The 19,975-nt window shown below is 38.5% G+C and overlaps 1 long non-coding RNA gene across 1 annotated transcript in view; it reads left to right on the forward strand.

Annotated features, from left to right (window-relative positions):
• Positions 1–14,625: 14,625 nt before the first annotated feature.
• Positions 14,626–19,975, forward strand: part of LOC144754943 (uncharacterized) — an 875,965-nt gene continuing 870,615 nt past the window's right edge. The window contains exon 1 of the long non-coding RNA XR_013594811.1: positions 14,626–14,747. This is a non-coding gene — a long non-coding RNA (uncharacterized LOC144754943). The remainder of the gene's footprint in view (positions 14,748–19,975) is intronic.

The following is a 19,975-nucleotide window of genomic DNA, read 5'->3' on the forward strand; positions in this document are numbered from 1 at the left end:
GGAGTTGGAATAGTAAATTATATATGGTCAGTGTCCTCCACTTTGCCTGTTTTCCACCTGACTGGAGTTGGAATAGTAAATTATATTGGGTCAGTGTACAGCACCTTATTTAACTGTTATTTGAATGGAGGGGGAATAGTAAGTTATATATATTTTTTTAAATTTACTCAAAAGTGATGTAAATAACATATGAGGTACTATTAAAATCGTAGAATAAATATTTGTAATGGAAAAAGGTAGATGTAAAAATAAAAATATTATTATAATTATCAGAATTTAAAAATAACATTTTATTCTTATTTGTAAAATAAGTAGACATGCAGTTTTTGAAAATTTTTATTGACAGATTGTATTTATAATTTGTACAGTACAGTATACAAATGATGTAAGCTTTTTATAAACATTTAGGTAAATTGAATGCATTACATTACATTTATTTATATTCATAAATGTTTTATATTTAAAAAAAATTCTTTTTAACAGTATTTTTCAAAATATATATACAGTCTTGTTTATGAATTTTTAAACACTTTGTCAACAATTTTTAACATTTGATTCTTTTTCATAAACTTTTTTTAAATATGTATTAATAATGTTAATATTTAATATATTAATTTTATTATTTAAATATTTAGAATATTACATGAACAGAAAGTAATAAACAGGTAAGTATATATTTGCTACATTTACATGCAAAATATATTCTGTATATTATTTTATACATATTAAATACAATGTTTTTAATAATAATTAGTATTTTTAATTAATTATTATTAAGTATATACTAAGCTTTTAAATAAAAAAATAATCTTAATACAATATAAAATAGTAAATAATTTATACAGTTGCATACAATGTTTGGTATGTATTTTTAAATTATTTACATACATACATACTATTATTAATAATAATAATTAATATATTAGATTAATTATTATTATTAATTTACAAATGTAAATTAATTATTAAATATTTTAACAAATAACAAACATATTTTGGAAATAATCACCTAAGTGTAAATTCGGATTTGTATTTATTTACAATATATATACATAAATATGATTAATAATAAGAATAAATAATATTTATTATTTATTATTATTAATTTACAAATGTTACATATTTGTACAGTATCTTTAAAAATAAAACACAAATGTAAAAAAATATAAACTCAAGTTTTATTTGTTATATGTATTTATTACAATGTTAATATATTAAATTAAGTATTAATATTAATTAATAATACGTTATTATTATTTATTATTAATTTGCTAAGAATATTTAATGTATGCTTATTTTTATAAGTGTTAGAAAAAAATGTACAACATTTTAAGTCTAGTAGTATATTTTATTTTTACTTAGAACATTGTATTTAATATGTTTAAGTTTCTATTATTGCTTAAATGGGACTACTTTTTTAACTGCGTAAGGTTATTTTGCTTCATTCAGGACTGAAGAAGCTTGCGGTTGGATGCTGCGACGCGTTGCGAAAGGTAAGGTGAATTTTTATATTATGTGTTATAGAGTAGTGTGTTTGAGTGTATTTTGGAGCTGTGTAGTGTTACTGTGTGTGTTTAGTTGTGGATATGGAATGTTTTAGGTGTTACTTGGCTTTTACGGAGGTGTCGTGAGTGTTTGAGGCCTAGTGTATTTTCAGAGTTTGATGTTAAAATATGTGTATTTTAATGTTATATAGTAATGTTTAGGTATATTTGGAAATGTTTGGGGGCTTTGTGTGGGTGTTATTTTTTTCGCTATTTTTTACAGATTCCATGATTTCGCCGTTTTGTTCTGGAGAAGGATGCAGTTTTTTTTGGGGGAGAAGAGATTGTATTACTTTATTAAAGCATTGTTTTTATACTCTCTCTCCTTTTCTCGTGAGTTCATGGAGCGATTTTTACTCTTTTTTAGTATTTTTCGGGTTTTTAAGGGTATCGATTTGGATTGGGAGAACACCATGCGTTTTTTTTTTTTTAAGAAAAGTGTGTGTATGTTATTTTTATGAATAAACTTACCGCACTTTGTTTTTTCGGGATTTACTGGAGCAATTTTGAAATTTTTAAACTAATTTTATGGATTACATCGATTTGGATTTGGAGAAGATCATGCGTTTTCTTTTTACTAAAAGTGTGTGTATGTCACTTAATAATAATAATAATCCACATTTTGTATAGCGCACAATCACCCGTAAGGGTCTCTAGGCGCTGGGGGCCGTCGGGGAGATTAAGCGAGCTATTGCCCAGAGTCACATGGTGCTGGGCTAACCTGCCGCCGGAACCGGGGATCGAACCCTGATCCCCAGATTCGAGCGTCAGTCGCCCTGGCCGCGGCGCCACACCTCTCCGCCACACTTAAATTAATTAAGTTAACATACTTTCTTTTATCGGGATATCCTGGAGCTTTTTTTCAATTTTTGATTGTTTTCGGGTTTTTGAGGGTTTTACAAATTGGATTTGTAATGGATTACCAGTGGAGTACACGAATTACAAGTGGTTGGATTACGTATTCTTCTGCAACATGATTTGTAAATTTCTTAATTTTATGTTATTTGGGTGGGAAATGTGATTGTTATTATATTAATTATATTTTATATTATATCAAATATTTCTTAATTGTCTACAATTCTTTTTTGGTACATAAATATGTTTGACAATTAAGGAATATGTATTATAATATAACATTTTTATGCTACTTATCACAATTTTATTACATAAATGAGAGTATTGTTATTTGTGTGTAGATAATTCATAGTAGGCTTTTAGCTATTAAGGATAGATAGTCTAGGCCTCTTGTAGAAGGATATAGGGTGACTTGGCTTTGGAGTAGTCTAAACATTTGTTTTGTTTGTTTAGTTAGTTTTGGTCCTATTTGGGTTACTGATTGTTGTATACGTAGCTCTTGGTAGCTCTGTTCTTTTTGTAAAGCTTCTATTAGTTTTTGGACAGTGGGTTTCCTCTGCTAGTGGTAGCTTGAAATGCATTGTGCCATCCTTCTACACTGTTGTTAGTTTTAGCTTCTTGATTCAGTGTACTTAAATATACATTCCACCAAGCTATGTGAAATTTAGGTTGGCATCTGTGTCCTGATCTATGTAGCCTTCCCACCCATGTATCTTCGAAGTAGTCTAGGAGTGGTGCTAGTTTTTCCTCATATTTTTTGTAATGTGGGCTATCGATTGGGATGTTATAATGTTCTGCTACGTCTGTAACAGGGACATATGATAGGGCAATTAATTTTTTGATTTGGTATGCAAAGGTGCTGTCTGTAGCATATTGTATGCTTAATGTAGATTTTTGGAGATGTCTCCAAATGCTTTGATTAAAATGATAGTAGCAACCTTGTATTGCTGTGTGAGGAAAAGTTTTTAATATACTATTGATCATAGCTAGTTCGAAATCAATAATTATTTTCTGTGGAAAATAATTATTTGTTTCCTGTTTTATTGTGTTTAGGACTTCTGTGTAAGTATTTTGTTGTTTGTTGGGTAACAAGCAGTAAATAAATGGGATGTTAGAATGATGGTACAATCCATGTATGCTGTAGAGTTGGTAAAATGGTTTAGGACATGTTTTAAAAGTCCCATCCATCATCCAATGTTGGCACTCTTGTAATTTTCTTAGATTGTTAGCAGTACCAAACATTATAATTCGGTTGGTAGGGCATTTGTTGTCAAATAGTAAGAATGGTTTCTTATTATGTGTTATACTCAGTTCTGGGGGAATAACAACTTCTTCCAACGTTTTGGGGTTAGGTTGAGTAGTTGTTGTGACTCTTTTTTGTCTTGCAATTGTGCGTTTTAGGGAGTCAATTGAGGGGAGTTGGCCAGAAGCATGTTTAGGAACTTTTAAGAGTTCCTCTTTTAATATTTGGGTTGTTGGTTTGTCAGTCCCTGTACTTGCTTCTTTTATACTTTCAAGGGCATCCCTGACCTCAATTTCAGTTATATTAGGGGGTGATTGTGTTCCTTGGTAGATAGTACATTAGCTTCTTCTGTTGTAGTCCTACCATAACATTTATTAGAGTAATATTTACTACATTTCCAAAAAACTTTGAGTCCTGACTGTTTTTCTTGGGTATAAACATACCCCATATAACATAGTAAAAGCTTGTTTTTCTGTGACATAACAAACTCTGCACCTTCAGTCATGTTTCTATTTGTAGTGCTAGGAAAGGTTGGAAAGAAATATATATTAAGTTTAAATACTGCTATACATGTTTATAATGCATTCATATTTCGATGATTATACTTACATTTGTTCTTTGTTGTAATTTGAAATGTTGAGAAGGTGTTTTCAAGCTTTTTCTTGTATTTCCTTGTTATATTTCTGTTGGTAGAAAATGAAAATAATTAGATAATCTATTATTTTATTACATTTTGAGCGGTTTCTAGGGGGAAGCTGTCGTTAGCTTGTAGTTAGCATTTTAGGGATTTTAAATAATTCACAAAAACTTACATGTTTAATTTGTGTAGTCTTTAGCTTTAATGGAGTAATTTTTTGGATGTCTTCGAAATTTCTGTTAAGAAGGTAGAATAAAGATAAAATGTGCAATAGAAATTTGGGTTTAATAAATGCAATTGGTGTGTTAGAGAACAGTTAAAAATACTTACATTAAGGATTTTGTAGTAAGTAATCAGTTCAACTTTTATTGCTATGTTTTGGAGATGTCTGTAGAAGAAATGTAAAGGTAAAAAATAAATGTTATTTAAACTGTTTAGAGAAATTGTAACACTTTAACTTACTACGTTTGGTTTATTTAAAAATTAGTTTAACTTACTTTAATTATTTCTGTAGGAGTCTTGTCTGGAAAAGTAGTCTGCTCAGGAAACTGTTGGTCAGTGTGTCACCTTCTTCTTTCTTTAGAGTTAGAAGCAGGAAATAGCAGTAGCAAAATAATCCTTTTATAGTGTGTATTTGAATAGTTACTTCATTTGATTGGATTATTTAAGAATGGGGCCTTTTCATTGGTTGGTTTGAATTTTTTTTAATTTAATTGCTATGTTTAGTGTTAATGCAATTTACTTAATACTTTTGCAGTAAACCAGGTTTGTTTTTCTTCTATTTAAAATGTATGTAAAAATCTTAGGTACATTTATGTTAAAAGTATCCTATTTATTTATACATTCACTGCAATGTTTGGATGATATATGTTAAAAAGTTTTATTTTATTGTATGTGTTTTAAAAAATGTTTATTCTTTGTATTATATATATTGTGGAGTGTATTATATATTTAAAATATATAGTTGTATTGTGTTTAAAACGTTTTAGGTATTTTTTATTGAGTCGATATTCCTTTTTTTTATATTAGTGTCATCGATATATTTTATTTCGATATTTTTGTTGTGCACTGTTTAATTTTTTAATAGACGATATTTGTTTATTCTATATTTCGTCTTTCGATATTAGTGATGTCGATAATTATTTTATTCAATATTTTGTAGTCGATATTTTTGTAGTTTCTTAATTAAGAATTGGATGTCGATATAATGGTAGTCGATATTATGTCGCCGATATTTTTGCAGCTCGATATTGTGGTCGACGATATTATGTCAGTGATCCGTCATGCATATCTGTTGTAACACTTGCAAAGTTTTCAGTGTTTGCCCTTTGCCATTTGCCCTTCCACAACAGCAGTGGTGCGCTCTCTCAAGCAGTCAGGGATGACCCCATGTGTGTTGCCATTGTCCCCAGTTGGCCCTGCATAGTTCTCATGAATCTTGCCCTCCAGCCTACTCCAGGCAGCAGCCCCATTTTCTTCTGCAGCTATCAGGATTCCCCTGGGCCTTCGCCTGCAGAAATGTACGGACCTGCGCAGCATTGGTACCTCTGTTGAAGGTGGTGGTGTATGGCCAGCCTGCTGTGTGGGAGTTCCCGTTTGGCTCTCTTCATCACTCTCCAAATCAGGCATTGGTGAGACTATTCGCCTGCGTCGAGTGGGAGCAGGTTTTGGTGAGGATGCTGGCACTTCTAGTTCCTCCTCAGACTGTGCATCTGGTTCCTGTGACTCATGGACATCAGTCACGTCACTCAGCTGGGCAGCTGCATCTGTGATTTTAAACAGTGCAAGTTCAGTTATTTTTTGGTGCACGTTTGTGACATAGCGAATACCAATTTCTAATAAATTAACTTTTGTTATGGACAAAGTCGACTTCAGTCACTTCCTTGCTGTACTCTGCTGTACTAAAGCTGTTTTTGTCCCTCCTTGCCGTGCCCTTATATTTGTCTGTGTACTACTCCAATAATACATTTGGGTGTTGCAAGTAAAAAGTGGACTTGACCCAGGTGTGCTGCACTACGCAGGATCTGCATTAGGGGCTATGTTAGGTACATTTAAAATTGATATATATTTTACAGTGGTCTTACCTTGTGAGGTACCTGTCTGTTCAGAGGTGTCAATCTGGGTTATTCTGACAACTGCCTCTGGCTGCAGTGTGGATTTTACCATGTCCTCCAGGGGTGTGTTTGCATGTTCTGCAGATGGTCCCCCTCCAAGCCTTGCAGCCACCCTCTCTTTGGCTCGGCCGCGCAGGTCGTACCAGCACTTGCGCAGGTCTTCGATTGAGCGCTGTGTGTCCCCCCCACAGCATTTACCTTTGCATGGATAGCCAGCCAAAATGTATTTGAACTGACTCTGCAACCTGCAGGGGCAGTTTGCCAAAGAGGTTATCATGGCTCAACACCTCTTCCTCAATGAGGATTTCCAGTTCTTTCTCGCTGAATTTCAGCTTCCTTTTACTTCCTTCACCTTTGTTGTCCCCTTTTTCAGTGGCCATTCTGTTGTTTTCAAACAGATTCAGCTTCAAAAACAGCGTGTTCCTGCTCAGCTCCACCAGCCTGCCTCCTTCTCTGACTCTTTCTGTGAACAGGTGTGTGCATTTCCTTTTTCACTTCCTGGTTGTGATGTCATCCCAATGCAGCGATACGGGTAAATCGCCATTAGCTATTCTGTATTAGCGGATTCGCTATTACCGATTCGGTAATAGCAGGATCGCTATTTGAATTTGCGATATTTACTGATTCGCTAAATTATAGCGAATTTTTTGATGCATTCTGTTTTGCGGTTCCATAAAAGCGATTTCTTAATATTCGCTATTAAGGTGTAGTGTGGACTGGGCCTTGTTGTGCACATTGTTAAGTTAGCATGGGCTCATTAGAAGTTTAAACGCCATTGTGCCTTTTTGCCGCTTTTGCACACAACACTGCATATAACTGTTGTTGTAAGTTAGGCTGGGTTAAATGCTTCACATGAGAATGGCTTGTCTTAAGCATCCCTAGACTTACATCGTGACTCTAGTCTGCACACTGAGGGGCATATTATCAAGGGGGTTTATCTCCGCTTTTTTGGCTTTAAAAGCCAAGAAAGGGGAGATAAAATTATCTCCCTATTACCTAGCTGTCGCTAACACCAGTTAGCGACAGCTAGTAGGAGATAGCGACCATCTTGGGCCCCACTTTTCATCTCAGTGATATTTATCACTAATGACATGCAAAGTGGGCGTGCCAAGATGTTAGCGACTGCAAACAGTCGCTAACATCGCTATCTCCTATTACCAACTTTTGGAGATATTCGCGCTAAGCGCGAATATCTCCAAAAGCTAACACCTGCCCCTGAGCAGTTCTTAGTCATGTTATCCAATGGGAGGTGGATAACATGGCTAAGAGCATTAGCTCGGTAATGCATGAATATCGCTGACTTTTCAGCGATATTCATGCATTGCGGCCGTTTTTTATCGCATTTGCGATAAACCTTGGTAATACCAAGGTTTATCTGCGATAAAACTCGCCGCAGCTCTGCGGTAAATTTTTGTCTCTAACCAAGCAATAGCGATAATTATCGCTATTGCTTGGTAATATGCCCCTGAGTTCTAAAGCCTCCAAGGTTATCATAACAATGTAGCTGTTGTTCGGGGCTGATCAGCTCACATTCTAGCCATAACCTATATGTAGCTGCAGCCAACGTGATTTTGGCGCCTTTAATAATGCACTGTAAGCATGATTTCAGGCACTTGGAAGAAGCCGTTTTTTCTAGAGAGACAGAGAGCTTTTGCAGTTCCTGATGTGATACACTACTGCTGATCTTAGAGGTATGAGGTCCCCCAAACAAGCCTAAGAGACCTTCTATATTTTATGAAACATAGGGCTAGATATAGGTAAATGGTATTTACCCAATCGTAAATACCGAATTTTACCGATTCGGTATTTACAAATCGGTAAATGCTTTGTAGGTAAATATTCGGTAAAAATTACCGAATCGTTAAGATTCGGTAATTACCGAATCGGTATTTATCGATTCGGTAATTGCCATTGATTCCTATGGGCCTTGAGGCCGATAGGAATCAATGGCAATTACCAAATCGGTAAATACCGATTCGGTAAAATTACCAAATAGTCAAGGGTGGCAGGGTGTCACTTTGACACCCATGTTGCACCCCTGATTAGTGCTTGTGTGCCATGTGACACACATACATGCCCTTAGGGCATGTATGTGTGCCACATGGCACAGGTGTACATGCACAGATTTGCATATACACAGGTATTCGTTATTTACCACCAACTAATAGTTGGTGGTAAATAACGAATCCGTAAGGACCTGTGGCACTGTTTACAGTGCCACCTACATCTCAAATTACAGATTCGGTAAATTAACCAATTCGGTAATTTACCGAATTGGTAAATTTACCAAATCGGTAATTTTTAAGGCCCCTACATCTCAAACTCCAAATACCGGTCGGTAATGGCCGAAATCGGCCGTTACCGACCGGTATTTGCCTACCTACATCTGGCCCAAAGTTCCTAGTTTGGGAGGGTAATATACTAGCCGCTATAAGACCTTTTTTCACCATGATTGTAATATGATTTCCCCTTTTGTGTTTTATGGAATTTGAACAACGCTGATCATATTATTTCTAATCATATGTCTGCTTATGTTAGCAAAGATACTGCATCTTAGAGCACCACGTTAAAATAAATATTTTAACCTTTCCCGTGTCTCTTTTTTACTCCTGTTGTGGACTGGTATGAGAGTATAACACAAGTGCATAACCTAAGTCGCATGTTCTGGGTTGTCTAATCATTGGTTCCTTTGCTATAGCACGAAAAGCTAATGTGACACTGATGCTATCTGGTTAGGGTTTCTAGGCACTAAGTTGAGTATTTTGGTACACCACAATTAACTGAGGTCCTGGGTCTCTGTGCTCAGTTCTGTGTAGGAGCAGAGTCCCTGCGACAAAGGAATCGCAAAATTGATTTTTGATGCATGTGCCCTTAACGTTTTAGAACTACTTGACTACTAGAAAGCACATTCATTGTCTCTTGAGAGATATATTTTCAGCTTACAGTGGGCTTACAGCCTGCTCGTTGCTTATCATTGGTTAGCTGTATTGTTACTCTCATTTGCTTGTGTCTTATTCGTAAGCTTCTGTGGGCTTTACTTCCTCTACTTGCGTTTGCACCTGCCCTGGAGCATGGCTGAAGTACTTGTGCCCTTCACTGCTCGCATTTTGGAGCTACTATTTTCTTTTTGTTTAAGCATTCCATTTTTTGTGCCCTCTGTGTTGTTCTTTCTCACCCATGTGCTTGCGTCACCCACCCTCTCTCATGTGGCCCCTCTCACCTATGTGCTTCTGTACCCCCCATGTAGCTCTTGTCCCTCCGCATGCTTGGTTCCCATCCCCATGTTGCTCTTGTTTGTGCATGTGCTTCGTGCCTCCGCTCTCCTCCATGCCTCTCTCTGCTCTCATTCTTTTGTGTGCTTCCCCTTCCCCTCCACATTGCTGAACACCCGCCATTCCCAACTTGCCACCATGACACTTAGCCCCATTCTTATTTAAAAAACAGAAAAGAGCAATGCCGCAACCTCTGGACTGTGTTATTTCGTAGATGTCTGCATGCGTGTTTAATGCAGCCACACCATGATCATTCAGTATGTGAGGAAGGGAGGGAATGCTTTACTGACCCATGTTGGTTATCAGAGAGTGCATTGTTAGCATGTTATCTTTCTGGACATACTCTCTGTTTGAGGTAAGGCTCTCAACATTGTTAGAACTCCAAGTTGTGGAGATGAGGTTTGCTAGTGATAGGAAAACCATGGGATCACCTTGGGGAACAGGTTGAGGGGGTTTGTGCAAGTAGTGGAGTGAGCAGAGATAGGGTGAGAAGAGGTGGGGTTATGACAGACATAAGATGATAGTTAGCAGAGCTCAGCGATAGAACAAAGGAGTAATTGTAGACAGAAACCGTGAGTTAAGTAGAGGGTGGGTCATGGATCGACCTGAAAACCAAAGGGAAATGCTTAAACAGTTCTGTGCAGGTGCACACTAACACGAAGCAGATTGATGGAGGGAGAGATTACAAGGTTGCACAGTCAACTCTTTGTCAAGGGGTAGAAGTAGTACTTCAGGGGACATGCAGAGAAGCCTCTCAGACATGCAGGGAAGTTCCTCCTAAGCTCACATCTCATACTCCTCAGAATGTCCTAACACCTGCTCCTCAGACATTAGCCCATGACTAACTTCCTGTGAAGTGCTTCTGACCGGCCAAATTTGAGATTCCCTCACCCCATTTAGAGTTCTGGGGTCAAGTACGTTTCAAATGGCAGAACCTCTGCCAGCTCTGCTAGAAGAAATTCCTAGGCCTGGCAGCTGTAGTAAGGGTTCTGCAGGGAATATAATCCAGACAATCCAGATTGTAGTTAAGCAGTATTTATTTGAGCATCCACCTTCATGAAGATCAGCAGTGCAACTGATCACAACTAATATATCCAGATGTATCATTACAAACCCTATTTTAAAGGTAAACAAACCAAACCAAGAACTTTACACATAGAACATTCCACAGAGAAAGAACTATGATAATTCCTCAAGGAATTCTCCTATACTAGACATTCTGCTATAAACACAATACTACAGCAGCCTGTGCACCCTTGTGCAACTAGGTCACAGTGACATTCACCCTGCGATACATAGGGCAGACCCCAACAAAGAAAGCCCACAGAGATCACATATTGTGCCTGATCATTACTTTTTGTTGGGCAGGGCCTGAAAAATATAGCACCCATTTAGTAAATGTTTCTGCTTCCAGTCCATTTCCCTTCACTGGTAGGTGAACTGAAGAAGGTAAGATCTTTACCTGGCACAGGAGCATCTCATAATTTGCTGGGTGATCCTCGTCAAAAGAGATGAGATGAACTGATAAGCTAGCAGGATGGAAGCAGGGTCTAAATAACTCTATATGTACCTTGAGGAGCTTGAAGGGTTTCCGATTTCTTCTTACCCATTTGCCTCACACTTGTTCCCTCTTCTGTGAGTTTTCTGCTCTCGCCCTCACTGTCTGAGTTGTGCACTAATGTACAAATGTTCATTTGCAGTGGTCACAAAACAACCTTGCTAATTAATATTAATTAGGCAGGTCCCAGCTTTTGATCTGTGTATAAGGTTGCAAAGGGATGGAGGAATACATAGGACAGCAGACTTCTGTCACTGTATTTGCATTCCCAAACATGAAACATTTTTAGGTCTCGGCTAGACAGTGCATGTGCTTTCTTGAGAGATAAGTTGTGTTCTATCAGTGTGCTTACAGACCACCCATCTCCTACCATTGGTAAACTTCAATGTTGCTCTAATTTTCTTTGATGCCATTTGTCATGGCATTCGGGCAACGTGCTCTCTTCTTGTGTTTGGCCCTCCTGTAGCACATGGACCAAGTAAATGCCTCCTAACACTGCTTCCAGTTTAGGGAGCAATTGTGTTCTTTGTTTTCCAGCGCTCCCTCATACACATTAATATACCACAAAAATGCATGTGTGTGGATACAAATGAATGCATTTATTAAAAAGTTGTTAAAACACTAACAGCACATGTTTATTTATTTTTTACACAATCCGATGGTATTGGAGCGTTCACTTCATCGTCCGTCTTGCCATAGCATTAACCCAAACTGATGGTATTGGAGCACTTTAAGTGCTCACCAGGTACACTACACAATGACACGTTCATTTTTATTGTTGATCCTGCTTCCGTTAGGGTGTTTTTTCCGTTGTTGCTTGCCCTTCTGCCCATCCCCTCCTGTTTCCCTGCTTAACCTGTCCCCTCTCTACCTCCCCTTTATTTTTGCATGATCAGATGGTATTCGAGTGCTTGTTCCATCCTCCATCTTGCCATAGTGCTAACACCAGCCGCTGGTATTGGAGCACTTTCAGTGCTTACCAGTTACATTACACAATGACCAGAAGACCTTTTTGCCACGTTCGTTCTTGCGGTGTTTTTGGGCTTACCTTGGCCTGAATAAAAGACGTGTCACACTGATCCATGACTTTATTTCGTATTACCTATACTCCCTAATGGGAAAGGACAACATTATAAATTTCTATCTACATCTGGACATTAAAATATGCACCACATACGAACCTGAAAATAACACGTCTTATTCAGCCCTAAAGAAGTCCGGTCACGGACGAAACGCGTTGGCTATTTGGCTATCAGAATTTTTTTTAATGAAAATGAAAAACTGAATAAAGGACAGAAAACTGAAGACACAAAGGGCCCGATGTAGGTAATCCCAGATTACCGATTCTTAAATACCGAATCATACCGATTCGGTATTTAAGAACTGGCAATCGGGATTTAGGTAATTTTACCGATTTCATTACAGAATCGGTAAAATTCGGTAATTACCGAATCGGTATTTACCGATTCGGTAATTGCCATTCATTCCTATGGGCCTGTAGGCCCATAGGAATGAATGTCAATTACCGAATCGGTAAATATCGATTCGGTAATTGGGGGAAACATTGAAGAGTGGCAGGGTGTCACTTTGACACCCTGTTGCACCCCTCAATTGTGCATGGGTGCACATGTTGCACACATACATGCCCTTAGGGCATGTATGCCTGCAACATGGCACCGTTTTAAAAGCAAAAAAAATGCTTTTGAAAGGGTTTTCATTATTTACCACCAACTTCTAGTTGGTGGTAAATAACGACTTCTTAAACCCCTGTAGCACTGATTTAAGTGCTACCTACATGTCAAAATACTGAATTACTGATTCTGTATTTTAACATGCCCCTACATCTCCATCTTCAAATACCGGTCGGTAACGGCCGAAATCGGCCGTTACCGACCGGTATTTGGCTATCTACATCGGGCCCAAAGTCTCTTGCCTATGTATTTGTTGGGAAAACAATTGTGATACTGTTACATTTTATTTGACAAATGTTAAAATATAACCTGACTATCTATCCTAAACTGTGGATTTAACTCTGAAGGGTGCTGTCCATTTTTATAAGTCTGGTATGCCAAGGAAGTAGGGTTTTCCTTACTTACTTTGTTAGGTTCGTATAGGGATTACGTTCCTGGTTCTAGCACCTTCCATTTGGACTTAGATATGGTACTTCAATAGTGGTGCAAACGTTTTGCCTTAATCCCTTAAAAATTTTCTTTGTTTACATTACACAATGACACATTTACTGTGATAGGCAGGGGGAAGCGTAAGTGATTTGCCCAGAATCACAAATTGTTCAGCCTATCTCGAGATTCGAACCTGGTTCTCCAGTTCCCCTGTCGGCGCAGGCCACGCCATAGAGCTCTTTTGTGTTAGGAGGGTCAGAACGAAAAATTTAACATGGGGGGGCGACTTGGCATCAGCCCAACATACTGTGATTCTGGGCGTTAAGTAACTTTCAGCCATGGTGAACAGCAGATGTGCTGCTAGACAACATGGCTAAAAGACATTTACATTGACAAGGCCAATAGCTGGGCAATGCCGCAACACATTGGCTTTGCCAATGCTTGCTTTTTACAATGCAGCCTGTGTCTGTTAAAGGGACCGGTGCTGCATGTAAAAATAAAATCCCATTTGGGAAGTCATCGGGGAGAGGAGGCAGTCGTATTTTTTACCACTGTCTGCTGCCCTCGAATCTGGGGCCACAATTCCCAAACGTGAAGATATTCTACTCTGAATCAGAAAGCATCCTTTTTCAAGTGTTGTTGTTTGATCAATAATTTTCAACACAATTGAGGTCACAAATCATTGATGCATTTCTCAACAAGTTGCAGACACTCCTTTTAAGAGTTGGAAAGACTTTTCAAACTCGTAAATGGGCTCTTGTAAATCGTAGGAGGGAATTTGCAGTTACACGCCTTATGATTTTGGGAATCGAAGGCTTTGCGGCCGCAAAATACCATTGCATATAAGTGTCCTGGTTACTCCTCAACTAAGAGCTGAATTCTGACCCAAGTCATTCAAAAACTATTGAAGATATTGTGATATATTGTCATGGCATGTTTTTTTGACGCAGACATTCCCAAACCTGTACATAGAAATGATTTACAACAGATGTCACAATATACAGTTTACTGTTCCCAAAACTCATTGCTATGACTGAGGTTATTATTGCAAAACTCTGGGTTGGAAGGCTCTATGAGGAAATGCCCTTGCCTCCAGGAACAGTGAAATATAATTGCCTAACTGTGTATCCTCCTATGTTGAAATCTGTGACTTTGGAATTACAACTGCTCATGATGACTGTTGTCTCAGTCACAAGGGTGGGTCGTATTCGTGGGTATAAGATCACCCCGTTTGAGAAAGAGCAGACACAGCTCAGAGGATTGCTCTTACGGGTTTCTTTGAGAGCGGATCGTGCCCCACACAGCCTGAAAGAACCATGTCTGCCAAAGGCGGAGGACACCACCAGCAGCACCAGCAGAAGCCCCAGTGCCCGGAGCCGTGCCAGCCAGAACCCTGCCAGGAGCGTAAGTACTGCCAAGCCGAGGCACCCACTTGAGGAAACATTATGTATCTATACCTGAAATGATGGTAGGATGATACTTACCACTATCGTTATTTGCCATTTAAATAGCAAATAATCCAATGTGCTTCTAGTGTGCCATCATCAATACCTGAGTTGTTCATCACTATGGGCGCCTTTCATTGAGCCATTTCCATACATCATTCTATTGTAAGTGCACAAGAGCATCATTAGAAGTGCAGATTCGATATGATTCATAAAACAAGACTGATTTTGTGAATCGATTTAGTCAAGTATGCTATAAATGTATGAGTTAGTACAATCCTCAAAAGGGGAGTTGTTGTAATTCCGTGGTGGGGACACACGCACAAGTTGGTGACCACTCACAAAATCACAGGCAGATTCCTATTCTGCAAGCAGTCAGAAATGTAAACCTGTTCTGGGCAGTAGTACAAATCGTTTCGGAAGAAAAAGGGGAGAGAAAGTGCCAAGAATTTGGTAGAGCTAGTGGGGGAAAAGTTCCTCCAGAGGGAAAAAAAACCCTTTGGACAAAGAAAATGGATAGTAAGTACAAATGCTGAATATTTGCTACAATTTCTGATTGCGAAATAGGCACCTATTACCTTTAAGAATGTAGTCATATTTATACATGTGAGTATTCCTGAAAATCTGTCTCAGCTTCCCAATAGCACACTTGGAATTCTGTGTAAAATCAAGGAAAAATAGAAATGTTCTCTATTCCAAGGATGCACTGTATTTTCTACCCTGTTTGTGAATCTGGTCTCCTGTCGCTATTAATAGAATGTATTGCTTTATAAACAAGTTAAAGAAATATATACATTGTAACAACGTCAAATGAAAGCACGTTGATTACCTAACAATTACATATGTATTCTTTAATTCAAAAACATGTTTTTCTTTCAATAAGACCACAATGATGAATTGAACAGGGACTGCATGAAATTAGTAGATTCTGGAATGACTGCAAATAGCGTTCTACAAGCGTTGCATCTCATAATGTACAAATAGAAGTAGGGAGGTCAAACATATTCCAGTGCAGGTGTAGCTCAGGATCGAGGGCCAGATGTAAGACCATTCCGTTTTGCGGGTCGGAAATTGTGATTTGTTGTGAATCGCAATTTGCAACTTGCAGAACGGAATGTACTAATGTGTCTCAGACACATTTAGTGATTCCCAATGAGGTCGCAAATTACCTACCTCATCAATATTCATCTGGCAGGTTGCAATTTATGACCCATTGGGAATGGGCTACAATCACAGAGATGGTGGCCTGCGCGGGACAGCAGACCAACATGTCTGCATTTGCTTTGTAAATAAAGCAACGTTTTTTTCAAATGCAGTCTGTTTTCCTTCAAGGAAAACGGGATGCAGTTAAAAGAAAAAAATGTAAAGATTTCTACCTATGTTCTTAGGTCATAATGGTCCATGGCACCACTGCCTGCTCTTAGAAAATATTTTCACCGCCAAACTCAAAGGGGAAGGGGGGGAAATACTGATGCACATGGGCTTAACCCCTGGTGGTTTCACTGTGCCCTTCAGAGTTTCACAGGGAGATATGGTACTCACATGTAGTTTTGGTTTTCCTCAGTGATTTAACTGCACACCAGTTCTCTTTCTGACCTGAATCCCATTTGCAAATTCCTCCAGGTAATAACCGTAAAACTGTGCAAATGTAAAACACAAAGCTATTCACAAATCATTTCCTGAAACAGAATGTAAAATTGAGTGCAAATTGTGGTCGCGCCCAAATTCACATTCACTGTGGAACTTAGAACTAGCATATTAATGCAGACATTAATTTATAATTTTCAAGTGAATGTTCTTCAATTGAAATGTTTTTGCAAATAATGAGTTCAAACTAAATTACTTTCAACCCAAACGTTTCAAACTATTTGACAATTATTCTGTATTTATATGAATGAAGATCAAAATTGTTTATGACTCCTTTCTTCTTTCTATATAGCCTGTAATTTTACTAGTTAGGCCATCAGCAAAACCTTGACCCCTATAAGTCTGTAATGTACCAGCCATCCCATAATTTGAACTAATGACTGCCCCTTCAAGCTGCGTAATACAGAAAATATAGTGTTATGCCTACTTTGAGAGGTGCATGGGCATTTACATCCTGTACAATTCATCACTAAGGGCATCATATTTTTTGTCCTGGTTACACTACTTGTGATACATGGTACTAGAAGCTCACAGACCAACAATTGATCAATCAACCAAACAATGTATTTGTAAAGCACAGCAAATCAGCCATGGGGGTCTCAAGGCTCTTGAGTTGATGCTCTCTTTGTGGTGATCTGTTCATTACACAGCCAGGTTTTGAGCCCTTTCTTGAATTGCTGGAGTGATGATTTGGTCATGAGGTGCAGGGGAAGGTTTTTCCAAGCTTTGGTTGCCAGGAGTGGGAAGGAACATCCTCCGCTGTTGTTTCGGCAAACCTGGGGGTGTCTGCGAGGAAGAGGGAGGCAGATCATAGGTGTCTGGTTGGTTGGTGGAAGGTCAAGGGTTTATTGACATAAGCTGGTCCTTCATTGTACAGTGCTTTGTGTGCGTCAGTCAACATCTTGAACTGGCATCTCTTCTGGATTGGGAGCTAGTGTAGCTTCTTCAGGGGGTGTGATGTGGATTCGTCTGGGAAGGTCGAGGATGAGTCTGGTCACTAAGTTGTATATTGCATGTAGTCTCTTCAGGAGGCGTGTGGTGATTCCTACATAAAGTGTCTTCCGTAATCCAGCCTGCTGGTGACAAGGGCCTGTGTGACGGCCCTTCTGGTGTTGACTGGTAGTCACCTGAATATCTTGCAGAGGGTGTGGAAGCAGGTGGGTGAGACTATTAGGGATTGGCTGGGCATTATATAGGATCAATTTTGATATAGCTTTGTATTATATGATGTATTGCTAATGATCCGTTAATCCTGCATGCCATATGCAATAAGTTACTCACTGCTACTGCTATTCACTGCCCTGCACCAATTTGTTTTATATTTCATCAAAGTTGGGGTATTTTATTGAAACAAAAATAGCTGCAGATCTATGCCCACACCCAATTTTATTAACTACTGTTATTTTATTCGTTCCAGCATGTAAACCAGTTCAGCAGTGCAAGGACCAGGCAGTTCAGCATTGTCAGGACGAGGTACAGAAGTGTCCTACACCAGGTATGGACGATGGACCACAATTGCTGCATTGATACACGTTCATTGATATACCCAATAAGTAGAATATATGCACAATATGGTGCTTTAACTAGAATGGCTGACTGATACTCTCTTGAGGTAAGCAGTACCTGGTGTTACATTAAGTGTTAATGAAGGGTGGAATTCTTTGGAAGTAGCTACGATTCTTTCGTCTAACTCTCATTTACCAATGTCTGATCTTGCTATCAAACACCTTTTCAGGACCTTTGTCTACTTTGCGTTTTCATACGCTGTCTAATTGTGCTAAGTGCATTCGTAAAGTTTTGTTATTTATCAATATGTGTACTTTCTTAGGTGCAATACACAAAACGACTAACAATCTGTCCCTATAATCAAAATAACAGCTAGCTAGTCATTGAACCAACTATCAATATAACAATTTACCTACTCAAAGAATTGCTAAATCAACCTACCAACCCAACAAACAATCTAACTACTGTAGCTACACAGCATTCGCTTATCAGCTACGTAGACAACATAGCATCCAATTTGCCGCCCAAAAGCACAAACAATCTGTCAATAAATGAGGAAGTCGCATACTTAACATATTAGAACCCAAGAAACTATTTGTTACATGCCCAGTTAGTCGGAAATAGAAAAAAGAACCAGTAAAGTGCCTAGTCATAAAATCAACCCATCACGTAACTGCCCAGCCGTTGAAACAAGCAGTAAACATCAAATGAATCAGCAGCAATCAATCCCTTGATCAAAGAAGCAACTAACCACCCACCATAAACAGCACCAATCTAATCAACCAGTAACTACACAACCAAATGAAACACCTAACCGACAAACCACCAAGCTTCTCAACCATCTCACTATCTAATTAGCCATTTGAGCAACACTTTACCATTCACCTTCAGGAAACACCTCAAGACCTGGTTATTCGAGCAGTAGCACCCCCCCTCCCTTCAGCGCCTTGAGACCCTCACGGGTGAGTAGCGCGCTCTACAAATGTATTGATTGATTGATTGATAGCCAGCTGTCAAGAAATCCAGGCACCTAACACACCATCTGTCTAACCAACCAGGCATATGTCAATTTGTCTTTCCTGCAATTCATATCATGTCACGCCGTTATAAGGTGTTTGGAGTCCCCATCATTCTCCTCTGTCAAGAAACATCAGATTTGTATCAAAACATTGTATCTTTGTTTCCAACCTGTATATTGCAATGATATATCATTTAGAATGAGACCTTACCTACGTGGGATTTCTATCAGTGATGGCATGCAATGCAAGAGAAGGCATATAAGATAACTGGAGTATGATAAATTCATGCCATGGCATTTCTGCATATCTAATCCACTATTGGTGGCAATATATATCCACCCTTAACACATTTCAAACTTTCAGGTGCATTAACCTCATGACATTTCTTTCCTAGTGGAACCATGCAAACCATGCCCGCCAGAGCCCTGCCAGGAGCAGCAGAAGCCAGCACACCAAGGTGGATGCAAGAAGTAAATATCTGGGCAATCAGAGCCCAACACCATCGACCAAGCCACACCAATCCATCCATGTGTTCGGAAAGTGTTTAAAAACATGCACCATGCGAGCTACCTAGGGCAGTGCCTCGATGTCGGTACACATGTCTAACCCTCTAACTGTATTTATGATTGTTCTTTTGAAATAACTCCAGTATTAAATTAATTTGATTAACTAAGTTGCCTCTTGCTAGTCTCTTGGCCTTGTCTCCAGCTGCTTACTCTGAAAATGAACCACTGTTATATACTGATTAATGCTTCTGGGTAAGATCTTTTGAAAAAAGAGAAAGGCAGCCCTGCCTAAACATCTCCAAGAGACGCCATATTGATGTGGCTGTAGGGCTGACAACATTCATAAATATCTTCCCACTTTGTTAGCAATAATATTGAGCTTTCCATGATTTATGCAATGGCTCAGGTGTCCCACATTTCATGCAGAAATAATGATTTAGCTGCCTGGACCGTAGATCGAGCCACTGACGTCATTTAGGGATTGCAATGGGGATCACTTTTCTCCCTAA

The sequence above is a fragment of the Lissotriton helveticus genome, chromosome 5_1 (assembly GCF_964261635.1).
Source record: "Lissotriton helveticus chromosome 5_1, aLisHel1.1, whole genome shotgun sequence".
Taxonomy (NCBI): domain Eukaryota; kingdom Metazoa; phylum Chordata; class Amphibia; order Caudata; family Salamandridae; genus Lissotriton; species Lissotriton helveticus.